Genomic DNA, 15,348 nt, shown 5'->3' on the forward strand with positions numbered 1-15,348 from the left:
CCCAGCTAAGAGCACTAGAACTGAGAAAGATGCCCACATAACATCTGGCTGTGAAAAGCAGCCGGGTTCCTGTCTTCCAAGGAGAGATGGCTGGAAATGCAAGGACCCTCTTAAAGAGCCACACACAAAGTTTCAGGTGCAGCCACTCACCTTTGGATCCAGCAAAAGGAGGGCAGAGTGGACTGGAGTTGTATGAGGAGAACCTAGAGTGGTGGGCTCTGGGGATAGAGCTCAGACAGCACCCCTCTGGATTCCTGTGCCAATTCATTCCCCCATACTGCAAAGGACATCTTTCTTGGGCAGACATTTTGCTGCTTTTGTCTGGTGATGAGGAAGCAATTGCCCCGTCCTGCTGTAAAACCTTTCCCCCTACCCAGAGGAGTTTCTACAGCCTGAGGCTCATTAAGAGAATCAGATTAATCAGTCTGCAGGCAGAGGCAGACTTCAGAGAGCCTTGAGTCTTTGCCTGATATGCTTTGGGATTTGGGCCTTCGAAAAGCAGGCTTTGGCATGCATCTTGGTCCTCTCCAAGTGCACCCAGCCCCAACACAGGGGACCTCAAGCCATGGGTTGTTGATAGCTCAAAACGGGGTACTAAAGGCCAATCACAAACTGCATCTGACATTGGCCAGCACTAGAGACTCTCCAAAAAGACAGAGTCCTAGAAAATATACCTAATACATAGAAACAAACACAAATAGGCAGCCAAATGGGGAAACCAAAAAACAAGCCCAAAATGAAAGAAAAAGGGATGTCTCCAGAAAAAGGATTAAATGAAATGGAGATAAGTGATCTATCAGATATAGAGTTCAGAATACTGATTGTAAGGATGCTCAATAGCATGGGAAAAGATATAAAAACTATGAAGGAAATTAAGAATGACATAGCAGAAATAAAGAATACATTGGAAGGAATGATCAGCAGGTTACAGGAAGCTGAGGATCGGATCAGTGAATTAGAAGCAGGGTAGAAAAAAAAAACTCAATCAGAGACCCAAAAAGAAAAAACAATTATAAAACAGGATAGTCTAAGGGAGCTGTGGGACCACATGAAACATAACAATATTCAAATCATAGAAGTCCCAGAGGAGGTCGGAGGTAAGCAAGGGTTAGAGAACTTGTTTGAAGAAATAATGGCAGGAAACTTCCCATACCTGGTAAAAGAAAAAGTCACACAAGTTCAGGAGGCACAGAGAATCCCAAGCAAGAATACAAAGAGGCCCATGCTCAGACACATTATAATTAAAATGTCAAGAATTTACAACAAAGAGAGAATCTTAAAGGCAGCTAGGTAAAAGCAATCTCTTACCTACAAAGGAGCTCCCATAAGGCTGTCAGCTAACTTCTCATCAGAAACTCTACAGGTCAGAGGGGAATGGCATGAAGCACTCAAGGTAATGCAAAACAAGGATCTGAAAACAAGACTACTCTATCCAGCAAGACTATTCATGATAGATGGTGAAATAAAGAGCTTCCCAGACAAAAAAAAGGCTAAAGGAGTTTATCACCACCAAACCAGCATTGCAGGAAATGTTAAAGGAACTGCTGTAATTAGAAGTAGAAATTGAAACAGGTAGAAACATAGACATAAAGAATTAAAATGGCATTAGATAAGTAGCTATCAATGATAACCTTAAACGTAAATGGATTAAATGCTCCAATAAAAAGATATAAGGTAGCTGAATGGATAAGAAAACATGACCCAAATATATACTGTCTACAAGAGACCCACCTCAGAACAAAAGACTCACACAGGGTTAGAGTGAAGGGATGGAAAAAATTTTCCATGCAAAGGAAAATGAAAAAAAAGCTAGGGTAGCTTTACTCATATCAGACAAAATAGACTTCAAAATGAAGACCATAATGAGAGACAAGAAAGGTTATTACATAATACTAAAGGGATTAATCCAACAAGAGAATATAAGCCTGGTAAACATATATGCACCCAATATTGGAGCACCTAAATTTATAAAAAACTTCTAGAGAACTTTAAGGGAAAGAGCAACAGCAATACAGTCATAGTAGGAGACCTTAACACCCCACTGACTTCACTGGATAGGTCTTCCAGGCAAAAAATCAACAAGGAAATAGTGACCTTAAATGACACACTAGTTGAGATAGATTTAATTGTCATTCCACCCCAAAGCTGCAGATTATACATTCTTCTCAAGTGTGAAAGGGACATTCTCAAAGATAGAACAAATGTTAGGGCACAAAACAAGTCTTTGAATGTTCAAAAAGACTGAAATCATATCAAGCATCTTCTCAGACCACAATGCTCTGAATTTAGAAATCAACTAAAATGAAAACACTAAAATCATTAAAAAACATGGAGGCTAAATTGCATGTTTTTAAACAATGAATGTGTTACCAAAGAGATCAAGAAAGAAATAAAAATCTTCTGGAAACAAATGAAAATGAACACACAATTTCAAATATGGGACATGATGAAAGTAGTCCTGAGAAGTTCATAGCACAAGAAGCCTATCTCAAAAAAAAAAAATTCTAATAAATTTTCTAACCATACAACTTAAAAACTTAGAAAAAGAACAAGAAAAGCCCAGAGAAAGTAGCTGGGAGGAAAAAATGAAGATCAGAGCAGAAATAAATGACATAGAGACTATAAAAACAATACAAAAGATCAATGAAACCAAGAGCTGGTTATGTGAAAAGATAAACAAGATTGATGAACCTTCAGCCAAACTCAAAGAGAAACAAAGAGAGGGGACTCAAATAAAAAAAAAAAATCAGAAATAAGAGAGGTGAGGGCAGGTGGCAGGTGGCGAGTGGCCCACAGCCAGCTTCGCGGGCCGGGCCAAAGTACCTGTAGGCTTAGGCCCAGAACGCTATGGATGAGGCCTGGCTGCGCATTACCCTGGGCCTCTGCAGGCCTCTGTACAACACAGTTCAGAGCAGAAGTTTGCTGCGCGGACTGAGCTGGACCACGTGTGCAGAGCACATGCACTGGGAGTCAGATGTAATCAGCACTGGAAAAGATGTTAGCCAGAGCTGCCATATATGAAAGAATAGTTTACAAAAATTCCTCTGAGCACCACTACATGAAAGTCTGCCTAGAATTTCAAGAGCATGAGGTTGGAATGAATGCTGCACAGTTCAAGCAGCTGCTTATTTCAGCCCTGAAGGACCTGTTTGGGGAGATTGATGCTGCCTTACCCTTGGACCTGCTAACCTACAAAGAGAAGATTTTGTCAGCCATCTTGAAAATATGTAGCAGTGGTCTTGTCAAATTGTGGAGCTCTTTGACTCTGTTAGGATCCTATAAAGGCAAGAAGTGTGCTTTCAGAGTGATTCAGGTTTCTCCCTTTCTCCTTGCATTAACTTATAATAGTAGGGAACCAATATTGGATTGAATATTCCTCAATTTCAGAAACATAACTGTTCTTAAGAGTACTTTCTGGAGCCAGCATAATGTTTGGAGACTGAAGCAGATTAAGAGGTCCCATTGATGGAATTTGAGGGTGCTGAAGATGTTCCCAGAAATTTCCAGCCCTTATCTTTGGTGGGGTAGGCTTCAGAGGAGAATCTGCATGAACCAGCCAGTGATAAGCAGGCAGCACTTTCAGCATATGCACATCCGAGTTGGAAACTGGGCTGAACTCAGCAGAGCCTTCACACAGAAGGATGTGGCTATCTTCTCAGAATTAACGAGATGTCAACCCTTTGCATTTAAATGAAGATTTTGCAAAACACACCAAGTTTGAAAAGACAATTGTACATGGGGTTTTGATCAATGGACTTATTTCAGCTCTCCTGGGTACTAAAATGCTAGGGCCAGGCTGTGTATTTCTTTCCCAGGAAATTAACTTTCTAGCTCCTTTATATGTTGGAGAAGTTGTTGTAGCTTCAGCAGAAGTGAAGAGGCTGAAACAGTTCATTGCTGTTACTGCTGTGTCATGCCTTGTAAGACAAAGTGAAAAGACTGTTATGGAAGGCTGTGTTAAAGTTATGGACCCAGAAGCTCCTAGTCCCTGAAATACGTGTTTAAAGATGCAAGTTCAGGCATCAGTGTTACTGTTACTGAAGAGCCTCTGAAGAAAACGGATTGCTGCTCTTCAACAAGGAATGGTCAGCAGACCAGGCAAAGGGAGGGGCAGGTAGTGAGGTGTTCACATATCCACTTTCCAATTTGGCCTTATACTTCACACACACTTAAGTCTATATATCACCTGTCTAGGTTTGTAAAACTGAAAAAATATTTGGAAAGTTATCATTTAGCTCAAAGTTCTACTTTTAGAATTTCAAACTGAGTTAAATTTGCATTTGGATAACACAAACCTACCTATGCCTGTATAGAATAAATTTCTCAGTGAATTTATAGCTAGCATTGAAATCAACAATACAAGTTGGGTCACCTTTGAACACCTGTCTTTTATCAGTAAATATTCTTAGATACCGTTCTTCAGAAAAAAGAAAAAAAAAGTGAAATAACAACTGACCCAAAAGAACTATAAAGGATTGTAAGAAAATACTATGAACAACTATATGCCACCAAGCTGGACAACCTGGAATAAATGGACAAATCCTTAGAAAAATACAACCTTCCAAAACTCAATCAGAAAGAGTCAGAAAACCTGAATAGGCAGATAACTCAGGATGAAGTTGAAGTGGTAATCAAAGGGCTCTTAGCACACAAAAGTCCTGGCCTGGATGGCTTCACAGGGGAGTTTTACCGACATTCAAAGAAGAAGTAACTTCTGTCTTCCTCAAGTTATTCCAAAAAACCCAAGAGGAAGGAGTGCTTCCAAGCTCTTTTTAAGAGGCCAGCATTAGCCTAATTCCAAAACCAGATAAAGACACTACAAAGAAAGAAAATTACAGGCCAATATCCCTGATGAACATAGATGCTAAAATTCTCAACAAATATTAACAAATTGGATCCAGCAATATATGAAAAAAATCATACACTGTGACCAAGTGAGATTTATTCCTGGGATGAAAGGCTGATAAAATATTCTCAAATTAATAAATGTGATACACCACATAAACAAATTGAAAGACAAAAGTCACATAATCATATCAAGAGATGCAGAAAAAGCATTCGATAAAATCCAACATTCATTTTTGATAACTCTCGGCAAAGTGGGAATAGAGGGATCATACCTCAACATAATAAGGGCCATATGCGAATAACATACAGCCAACACCATACTCAATGGGCAAAAACTAAAACCATTTCCCCTAAGAACAGGAACAAAACAGGGGTGTCCACTTTCACCACTCTTATTAAACATAATACTAGAAGCTCTAGCCACAACAATCAAACAAGAAGAAAATATAAAAGGCATCCAAATTGGAGAGGAGGAAGTAAAACTGTCATTATTTGCAGATGACATGATATTGTACATGGAAAATACTAAAGACTTCACCAAAAAACTGCTTGGTTTACTAAATGAATTCGGCAAGGTAGCAGAATACAAAATTAACAGCCAGAAATCGATGGCATTTTTACACACCAATAATGTACTCTTAGAAAGAGAAACTAAAAAACAATCTCATTTACCATTGCAAAGACAAAAAAAATTAGATAATTACTAATAAACCTAACCAAGAAGGTAAAAGGCTTGTACTCAGAAAACTATAGGACATTGAAAAAAGAGATAGAGGATGGTACAGACAACTAGAAGAATATACCGTGTTCATGGATTAGAAGAATTAACATCATTAAAATGTTCATACTACCCAAAGTAATCTATAAATTCAATGCAATCCCTATTAAAACACCAACAGCATATTTCACAGATCTAGAACAAACACTTCAAAAATTTTTATGAAACCAAAAAGGACTCCGAATAGCCAAGGCAATTTTGAAAAATAACAAAGTTGGAGGAATCACAATACCTGATATCAAGTTATACTGAAAAGCCACTGTAATCAAAACAGCCTGGTATTGGCACAAGAACAGACATATAGAACAGTGGAACACAAGAGTGAACCCAGAAATCAACGCACACCATTATGGTCAATTAATATTTGACAAAGGAGGTAAGAACATACAATGAAGTAAAGATGGTCTCTTCAATAAATGGTGCTTGGAAAATTGGACAGGTGTATGCAAAAAAAAAAAAAAAAAAAAAAAATGAAACTAGACCACCAACATACACTATGCAGAAAAATAAACTCAAAAAGGATAAAAGTCTTAAATGTACATTGTGAAACCATAAAAATCCCAGAAGAAAACATAGGCAGCAAAATCTCAGACATCTCTCTTAGCAGTATGTTTGCCAATACATCTCCAAGGGCAAGAGAAATAAAGGAGAAAATAAGCAAATGGGACATCAAAATTAAAACCTTCTGCACAGCAAAAGAAACCATCAACAAAATGAAAAGGGAGCCCACTGTATGAGAGAACATATTTGCCAATGACAAATCTGATAAGAGGTTAATATCCAAAATATATAAGGAACTCATACAATTTAACAAAAGGAAGACAAACAATCCAATTAAAAAATGGGCAAAGGGCCTAAATAGTCACTTCTCCAAAGAGGACATACAGATGGCCAACAGATATATGAAAAAATGTTCAAAGTCAATAATCAGGGAGATGCAAATTAAAACCAAGATAAGGTATCACTTCACACTGTCAGTATGGCTACCATCAACAAATCAACAAATGATAAGTGCTGGCAAGGGTGTGGAGAAAAAGGAATCCTGGTACACTGTTAGTGGGAATGCAGACTGGTGCAGCCACTATGGAAAGCATTATGAAGTTTCCTCAAAAAATTAAAAATTGAACTGCCATTTGACCCAGTGTTCCCACTTCTAGAAATATATCCTAAGAAGCCTGAAACACCAATGAAAAAGAACTTATGCACCTCTATGTTCATAGCAGCACAATTTACAATAGCTAATATCTGGAAACAGCCCAAGTGCCCATCAGTGGATGAGTGTGTAAAAAAAAGCTGTGGTACATTTAGACTATAGAATACTATGCAGCTGTAAAAAAGAAGGATCTCTTATCCTTTGGGACAACATGGAGGGAACTGGAGAGTATTATGCTAAGTGAAATAAGCCAGTCAGAGAAAGAAAAGTACTGTATGATCTCACTCATATGTAGAATGTAATAAACAAAATAAACTGATGAACAAGATAGATCCAGAGACATAGAAGCATGGAACAGCCTCAGGGATTTCAGAGGGAAGGTAGAGATGGGGAGTGGGTGGGGAGAGATTAATCAAAGAACTTATATGTTTATAGGCATAACCCATGGACACAGACATTGGTATGGGGAAGGCCTGGTGGTCGGATGGTTTCGGGGTGTTGGGGATCAAGGGGAAAAAAAGGGGCATCTGTAATACTAAATAAATAAATAAATAAATAAAGGCATTTAAGTGATGTTAAAAAAAAGAAGAAGAAAAAGAAGGATGGAAAAAAATATGTCTTGTGAATGGTAACCAAAATAAAAGAGCATTAGCTATACCAATATCCAACAAAATAGACTTGAGGGCAAAATTGTTACTGAAAACCAAGGTAAAGTGTCTATCTATGAAGAAGACACTACAATTATAAACATATGCTCCTAACAACAGAGCCCTCAAATACATAAAACACAAACTGACAGTTTTAGGGAGAAACAGACAATTTAATAATAATAGTTTGAAGCTTCAATATTCCACTCTCAATTTTGGATAAAATGACTAGGCAAAGATCAGCAAGAAAATTAAAGACCGGAACAACATTGTTGAACAAGTGGAACTGACAGACATATATAGAACACTCCACTCAACAACAGCAGAATACACATCACTCCTTCTCTATCATATGGAACATTATCCAGACTAGATCATGTGTTAAGCAAGAAAATAAGTTTCAGTAAATTTGAAACAGTTGAAATAATGTAAAATATGTTCTCCAACCACAATAAAATGAAATTAAAAATAAATAGCAGATATAAATTTTAAAAATTAACTATTATATGGATATTAAACAACACACTCCTGAGTAACCATTAGGTTAAATAAAAAATCATCAGGAAATTAGAAAATAATTTGTCTCATCATCTGCATGGTAGTGTGGGAGGACCTCCAGTTCCTTCCTCTTGAATTTACATGTTAGCTATAATTGAACAAAAGATTTACTGCTCAACACACAAACATATTTGAGATTTCCCTGCCTTGAGTCATCTGAAGGTGGGTGTACCTGAGCAAATTGTGGAGACAGGATGGTAAAAAGGTCAGAGACAGAAGTCATCACAGTCGGGTGCTTGTAGTGCTTGTGGTGGCCCCGACACATATGATAGAAGTGAAGGATCCAGGTGAAAACCCCACTGAGCAAACCAAAGGGGCAGAAACAGTGATCAGGCCATGGTGACTGTCTCATGTTGAGACTGGACGCAGAGTCAGATGCAGAGAGGCAGTGCAAAAAGTTCCAACATTCCACAGCTCATCAGTACCAGACAAAGCACTCTGCAGATGCAGCAACCTGACCATCATCCTTCTGTGGCCCACCTGACAGTAAAATACACATGAAAGGACTGGAAAAAAACAAACCTTTTCTGCCCAAGTGTTCTGTTATCATTGCAATTAAACCCACTGGAGGGAAGGAAGAGATGGATGCACAAACCTTCTCCCCTGCATCCTTCCCATTCCCTACCATTGCAGTGCAACCTGGCAGAGGCAGCTGTGTGCACTCTGACAGAGCAGCTCACTGACAGCTTCTGGCTACAGAAAGGTTGTACCAGGAACACAAAGGAGAAACATAGCTCATTAAGTCTATTCCACCATGTGGTGCCCTGAGGCCTAAGGAATTGGGTTGTGGAGACCACCACCTCCTAGGGTAATATGGAGCATTTTCCAGGGCTGGGGAGACACTATCCCAGAGATCCTAGAAGTCTTAGCAGTGCAGGTAAGAGAAAATAAACACTTGTGCTTTAGCACCCCCTACTGGTAAACAAAAGAAAGATCTATACATATTAACCTGCTAAACATTAAAGTGTAGAATGATTTTTTATTAAATTTATTTGGGTGACAATGGTAAATATGAACATTTAGGTTTCAGGTGTGGGTTTCTATATTACAAGATCTGTATATTGCCCTGTGTGCCCACCATCCAAAGTCATATCTTAACCATATATTAGGACCTCCTTTCCCCCCCACCCCATTCCCGCTAGCAACCACCACACTGCTATTCCTGTCCATGAGTTTCAGTTTTACATTCCACATATGAGTGAAATCATATGGTTCTTAGTTTTTTCTGACTTATTTCACTTAGCATAATATCCTCAAGGTCCATCCATGTTGTCACAAATGGCAGTATTTCATCTTTTCTTATGACTGAGTAGTATTTCACAGTATATATGTACCACATCTTCTTTATCCAATCCCTTATCACAAGACACTTTGGTTATTTCTATGTCATGGCAACCCTGAATAATGCTGCAATGAACATAGGGGTACATATATCTTTGTGAATAAATGTTTTTGAGTTTTTTGGGTATATACCCAGGAGAGGGATTCCTGGGTTGTATGGTAGCTCTATTCTTAATTTTTTGAGGAATTGCCACACTGTTTTCCATAGTGGTTGCACCAGTCTACATTCCAACAGCAGTGAATGAAGGTTCCATTTTCTCCACAACCTTTCCAAAACTTGTTATTGCTTGTCTTGTTGATAATAACCACTCTAACAGGTGTGAGGTGCTATGTCATTGTAGTTTTGATTTGCATATTCCTAATTGCTAGTGAGGTTGAACATTTTTTCATATATTTATTGGCTATTTGTATGTCTTCTTGGGAGAGGTGTCTGTTCAGGTTCTCTGTCCACTTTTTCATTGGGCTGTTTGTTTATTTCTTGTTGATTTTAATGAGTTCTTTATATATTTTGGAAATTAAACCTTTGTTGGAGCTGCCATTTGCAATATCTTCTCCCATCTGGTTGACTGCTTCTTTGTTTTCTTGTCAGTTTCTTTTGCTGTGCAGAAGCTTTTTAGTTTGATATAGTCCCATTTATTTATTTTTGCCTTTACTTCCCCTGCCTTTGGGGTCAAGTTCATGAAATATTTTCTACAACCAAGCTCCATAGGTTTGGTACCTATGTTTTCTTCTATGTAACTTATGGTTTTGGGTCTCATATTTAGGTTTTTGATCCATTTTGAGTTAATTTTTGTACATGGGGACAAACTGTAATCCAGTTTCATTTTTTTTTTTTGCATGTGGCTTTCCAGTTTTCCCGGCACCATTTATTGAAGAGACTATCTTTACTCCATTGTGAGTTTCTGGCTCCTCTGTCGAAAATTACCTGCCCATATACATGTGGTTTTATATCTGGGCTCTCTATTCTGTTTCACTGATCTGTGTCTCTGTTTCTGTGCTAATACCATGCTGTTTTGATTATTGTAGTAGCTCTGTAGTATAATTTGAGCTCAGGTAGTGTGATACCTCCAGCTTCATTCTTTTTTCACAGGCCATAAAAAATATGAAGTACAGCTATATGCTACAGCAGGCATAAATTTCAAAAATATTATGCTAAGTAAAAGAAACCATATACAAAAAGTCACACATTGTATGGTTAAATTTATATGAAGTACCTAGAATTGGTAAATGCATAGAGACAGAAAGCAAATTACTTAGTTCTAGGGGTTAAGGGAATAAGGAATGGGAGTGACGGTTTAATGAATACAGTATTCTTTTTTGGGATGATAACAATGTTTTGGAATAAGATAATGATGTTGCTCATTGTGCAACCATCTAAACCACAAAATTGTATACTTTAAAATGTTCAATTTTATAGTATGTGAGGTATGTCTTAAAAAGGATATGCCAGCAAAAGGTTGATAGGCTTACATTAGGTTAAGAATGAGGAAGAAAATTGCAGGAAGAAGGAGCAGCATTTTCTGTCTCAGATGTGGAGAGAGATTTTAGAAGATAAGGATGGATATGTAAGCTGGTGACAGACTAAGGAAATTTAGACTTTGTTTTTTTGGTAGGAAGGTCCATGAGAAAGGTTTGAGGAATGAGTAAACATTTCCCAATTTAAGTTTTGGGGAAATAATTTTAACAACAGTGTGGTGAAGTTTTTGAAGGTGAGGGAATAACATAATTTATCCATTTATTGACAAATATTTATTAAGTGCCTCCTATGTGCCAGGTACTTTGCTAGACTGTGTAAAACCATTAATGACTTTTACTCCTAGTAACATAAAATAGATATTCAATAAATACTGATTAAATTGATGGTTTTGTGAGAATAGATGGACATGAGGAGTTTTTTTAAGTCTTTTTAAATTGTTCAGAAAATGGATAATGAAACTACAAGGGTATAGAAAAAGAAAGGAGGAGATTAATAAGAGAGGTAATTCGCTAGTTGAATTCACAGCATTTGGTGATCTTTATAATGAATTAAGAGGCATAGGAAAGGGAGTCAAAGATATTGCTGAATCTTTTAATAGAGTTGAAGTAGCAATTTAGTGAGTAAAAAATAATATCAGTTTTAAATGAGCAATATTAAAAGTGAAGCTAAACACTAAGATGTAGCCCTTAGGAAAGGAATTAGGGATAAAATTATTGATTTGAGAGTCATTAGCCTAGAGGTGATATCTGGAGCCACAGAAGTGAATGAAATCCTCATAAAATGCTATAGAAACATAGGAAGAAAGGATGGAGAACTCAGTCCTCGAGGAAACTTGTAATCAAAAGATGAATGAAGGAAGAACCAGCAAAGCGATCTGAGAAGAATCAGTCAGATACGTCTTAGGAGGGCCAAGAGAGAGTAGTGGTGTTAATAACAGTGTTTGAAAAAGCTTTGAGGAGGAAGGAATGTCAACAGGGTCCACTGCTACAGAAATGTTGAGGAGGATGGTTGTGAATGAATAGGTTTCAGGCTTTGGTGATTTGGAGGTCAGTAATGACTCCAACTTACAAAGTTATATTGTGGTAAGTTGGGAAGAACAGCCAGCAGAAACTACCTCCTTCGTGAAGTTGTTAGTGGTCATGGAGATGGAGTGGCAGATAGAAAGATTTTTTAAATTAACATATATAGAAGGATCCAAGATGGTGGTAAAGTAGGTGGAAGTTATACTCATCTCCTCCTAGGACCATATCAAAATCACAACTAAATTATAAAACAATAAAACTGTATAACCATCTGAAGACTAGCTGAACAAGTCTTATAACTAAGGGTGTGCAGAATAAGCCACATCAAGACTGGTAAAAAGGACAGAGATGCAAAAGAGGGCTGGCCCCACATTCACATGAAGTTGTTGAGAATCTGGAGGGAAATCTCAGCTGCAGAGGTCTCCTTGGAGGGGTGAGGGTTCTCAACCCCATGCCAGGATCCCAAACCTGGAGAACCAGTGCCGGAAAGAAGAGCTCACATAACATCTGGCTGTGAAAATCAGAGGAGATTCTATCTGCCCAGGTGAGACAGGAGACTGCTGGAAACCCAGGGGCCTTCTTAGAGAGCCAGCACACAAAATATCGCTCATGGGCACTCACCCTCTGGAAGAAAGTCATCAGCCCAGAAGAGACTGGAGTCATACAGGGAGAGATTGGTTGTGTGGCTTTGAAGAAGAATGGAAAGATAGCCACAAAAGTCCCTGAGCTGAGTCTGTCACCCACAATGCCCAAGGTGTCATCTTTCCTGGTTTTAGTACTCCCCTCCATATGCCATTAGCCTGGGGAAATGCCCTAGCCCCACCTTGCCAAGTCCTTGAGGCCCCATTCTGCAAATCTCACACTGACAGAAAGACCTTTTGGCATCCAACTACCTGGGCCCTGGGTGCAGTCTTTTTTGGAAAATGTTAAGAAATTTCAGGCAAACTCAGTGGTGCCAGAGACACACAAGGGGAGACAGAGTTGTGTGGCTGTATAGCGGTCATTTTTTCCCCACGTGCCTAATCAGCACCACCTTCCCTGTGTTGGGTCAGCCTCCACCCCCACACAGAATCAGCCTGGGGAACTGCACTAGCTTCACCAGAGGCCCTGACTTGACAAGCTTAAACCTGGCTGCAGAACCTGCTTGTAGCAGCCAGCCTGGGCCTGTGTTGTCTTCTTTCCAGAAAACTATCAACAGACCCAACCATTCCTATTCAAAGCTCCCTTTTCACATGGCCAAATATTAATATATTTTTATCCTGATGAACTCTACTGGCCCTACCCTGATGATACCCAAAGACCCCACCCTACTAAAAAGGTCTACAGGACCCAAAGGGTGGCCACTGCACTTGGTGTACCCAGAGACTTTTGCTAAGTGGCTGACCCAGCACTGGTGTCAAGTTTGAATCTGTATTAACCTGGTAAACACTGCTCACCCCTACCTGATGACTCCCTGAGAACCCATGTCACACAGCTCACGTATTACCCGAGGTTCTTTCAGAAGTTGAGGCTAATGAGCAGCCAGCAAGTAGTGGTAGACCTTAGGGTGCCTTGGGCCCTTTGCTGACCTGCTTCAGGCCCCATACTGATGGCAGCAGGCCCTGGTATGCAGCTTGGCCTAACCCTAAATCACCCAGACCCAGCAAAGCAGCTATCAAATATTGGTCCCATGTAGCTCCTATCAGGCAGCTCAGGTTTTATCATAGGCAGTGTCTAGCATTGACTTGCACCAGAATCTCTTCCAAGTGGCTCCATAATCAACTCACCTAATGGATGGCTTAAGACTTCACATTAGAACCACAATCTGATTAGCTCCATAAGCAATACAACCAAAGGGACATCTCAGCAGGCAGCAGACTCTGCGCAGACAAATTACACTTCACCTCACAACAACTTGTACACACTGCGGCCAGTGTCAATTTTGACAGTGTCCAGCCTGAGGGTCAACCCACACTCATGGGAGGGTCAAAAGCAATCAAGACTCAACTACAACAAGAGAGTACACATAACCCACACAAACAACATTCCTGAAGCACCCAGCTCAGGAGATCAGTAAGACTATACCACTTAGTCCCACAGACACCTACTACATAAGGCCACTCTACCAAGACTGGGAGACAAAGTTGATCTATATAATACATAGAAACAAACACAGGGAGGAAGTCAAAATAAGGAGACAAAGAAACATGTCCCAAACAAAAGAACAGGAGAAATCTAAAAAAACACACACCCCCAAAACACACCCAGATAGAGTTCAATGCAATAGTTATAAAGATCTAAAGGAATTTACTGAGAACTTTGACAATGTTAGAAAAACCATAGAAACCAAAAAGAAACAGTCAGAAATGAAGAATACAATATTCTAAATGAAGAATACACTAAAAGGAATCAAGAAAAGATTCAATGAATCACAGGATCGAATCAGCAACTTGGAAGGCAATGTAGCAGAAAACAATCAGAACATCAAAATAAAAAAACAAATTAAAAAATGAGGTTATTTTATGTGACTTCTGGGAAAACATCTAACATAACAACATCTAAATCATAGAGGTACCTGAAGAAGAGAGAGAGCAAAAAAATCGAGAACTTATTTGACGAAATAATGACTGAAAACTTCCCTAACCTGGTGAAGAAAAGACATACAAGCTCATGGAGTCCAGAGAGTCCCAAACAAGTTGAAAATAAAGAGGCACACACCAAAACACATCATAATTAAAACAGCAATATTTAAAAACAAAGAGAATCTTAAAAGCAGCAAGAGAAAGACACTTAGTTACTTAAGAGAGTGCTCCCATAAGACTGTCAGCTAATTTCTCAACAGAAAGTTTTCATGCCAGAAGAGATTGACAGAAAATATTCAAAGTTATGAAAAATAAGACACTACAACCAAATTACCGTACAAGGTAAGGCTATTATTTAGAATTGAAGGAGAAATAAAGAACTTTTTATATAAGAAAAGAACTAAAGTATTACAAGAAATGTTAGAAACACTTTGTTAAGAAAAAATAAAATAAAAGATAAACACAAATATAAATAATAAAATGCAAATTAATATGTATCTGTTAATCATTTAAAAAGTAAATGGAACAAATGCTCCAATCAAAAGACAAAGGGTAGGTGAATGGATAAGAAAACAAGACCCACATAGATGCTCCCTACAAGAGACCCACCTCAGAACAAAGGACACACACAGGATGAAAAGTGAAAGGACGGAAAATAAATTTCCATGCAAATGAAAATGGAAAAAAAAGAAAAGAAAAGCTGGGGTAGCAATATTCATATCTGACAAAATAGACTTCACAATGAAAGCCATAACAAGAGACAATGAAGGTAACTGCATAATACTAAAGGGATTGATCCAACAGGAGGATATAACCCTGGTAATCATATATGCACCAAATATAGGAACACCCAAATATAAAAAAAAAAAAAAAAAAAAAAAACAAACAAAAAAAAAAAACTTCTGTAGGACTTTAAGGGAGAGAATGACAGCAATACAATCATAGAAGGGCAATTTAAGACCC

The 15,348-nt window shown here is 38.5% G+C and overlaps 1 protein-coding gene and 2 pseudogenes across 3 annotated transcripts in view; 2 read left to right on the top strand and 1 right to left on the bottom strand.

Annotated features, from left to right (window-relative positions):
* Nucleotides 1–15,348, bottom strand: part of VSIG4 (V-set and immunoglobulin domain containing 4) — a 54,719-nt gene that overhangs the window by 24,291 nt on the left and 15,080 nt on the right. The gene's annotated exons all lie outside the window — the stretch shown is intronic.
* LOC107534912 (ribonuclease P protein subunit p14 pseudogene) lies at nucleotides 2,996–3,370 on the top strand (annotated as a pseudogene).
* Nucleotides 3,488–3,992, top strand: LOC148090491 (hydroxyacyl-thioester dehydratase type 2, mitochondrial-like; annotated as a pseudogene).

The sequence above is a fragment of the Miniopterus natalensis genome, chromosome X (genome assembly GCF_054644295.1).
Source record: "Miniopterus natalensis isolate mMinNat1 chromosome X, mMinNat1.hap1, whole genome shotgun sequence".
NCBI classification, from domain to species: domain Eukaryota; kingdom Metazoa; phylum Chordata; class Mammalia; order Chiroptera; family Miniopteridae; genus Miniopterus; species Miniopterus natalensis.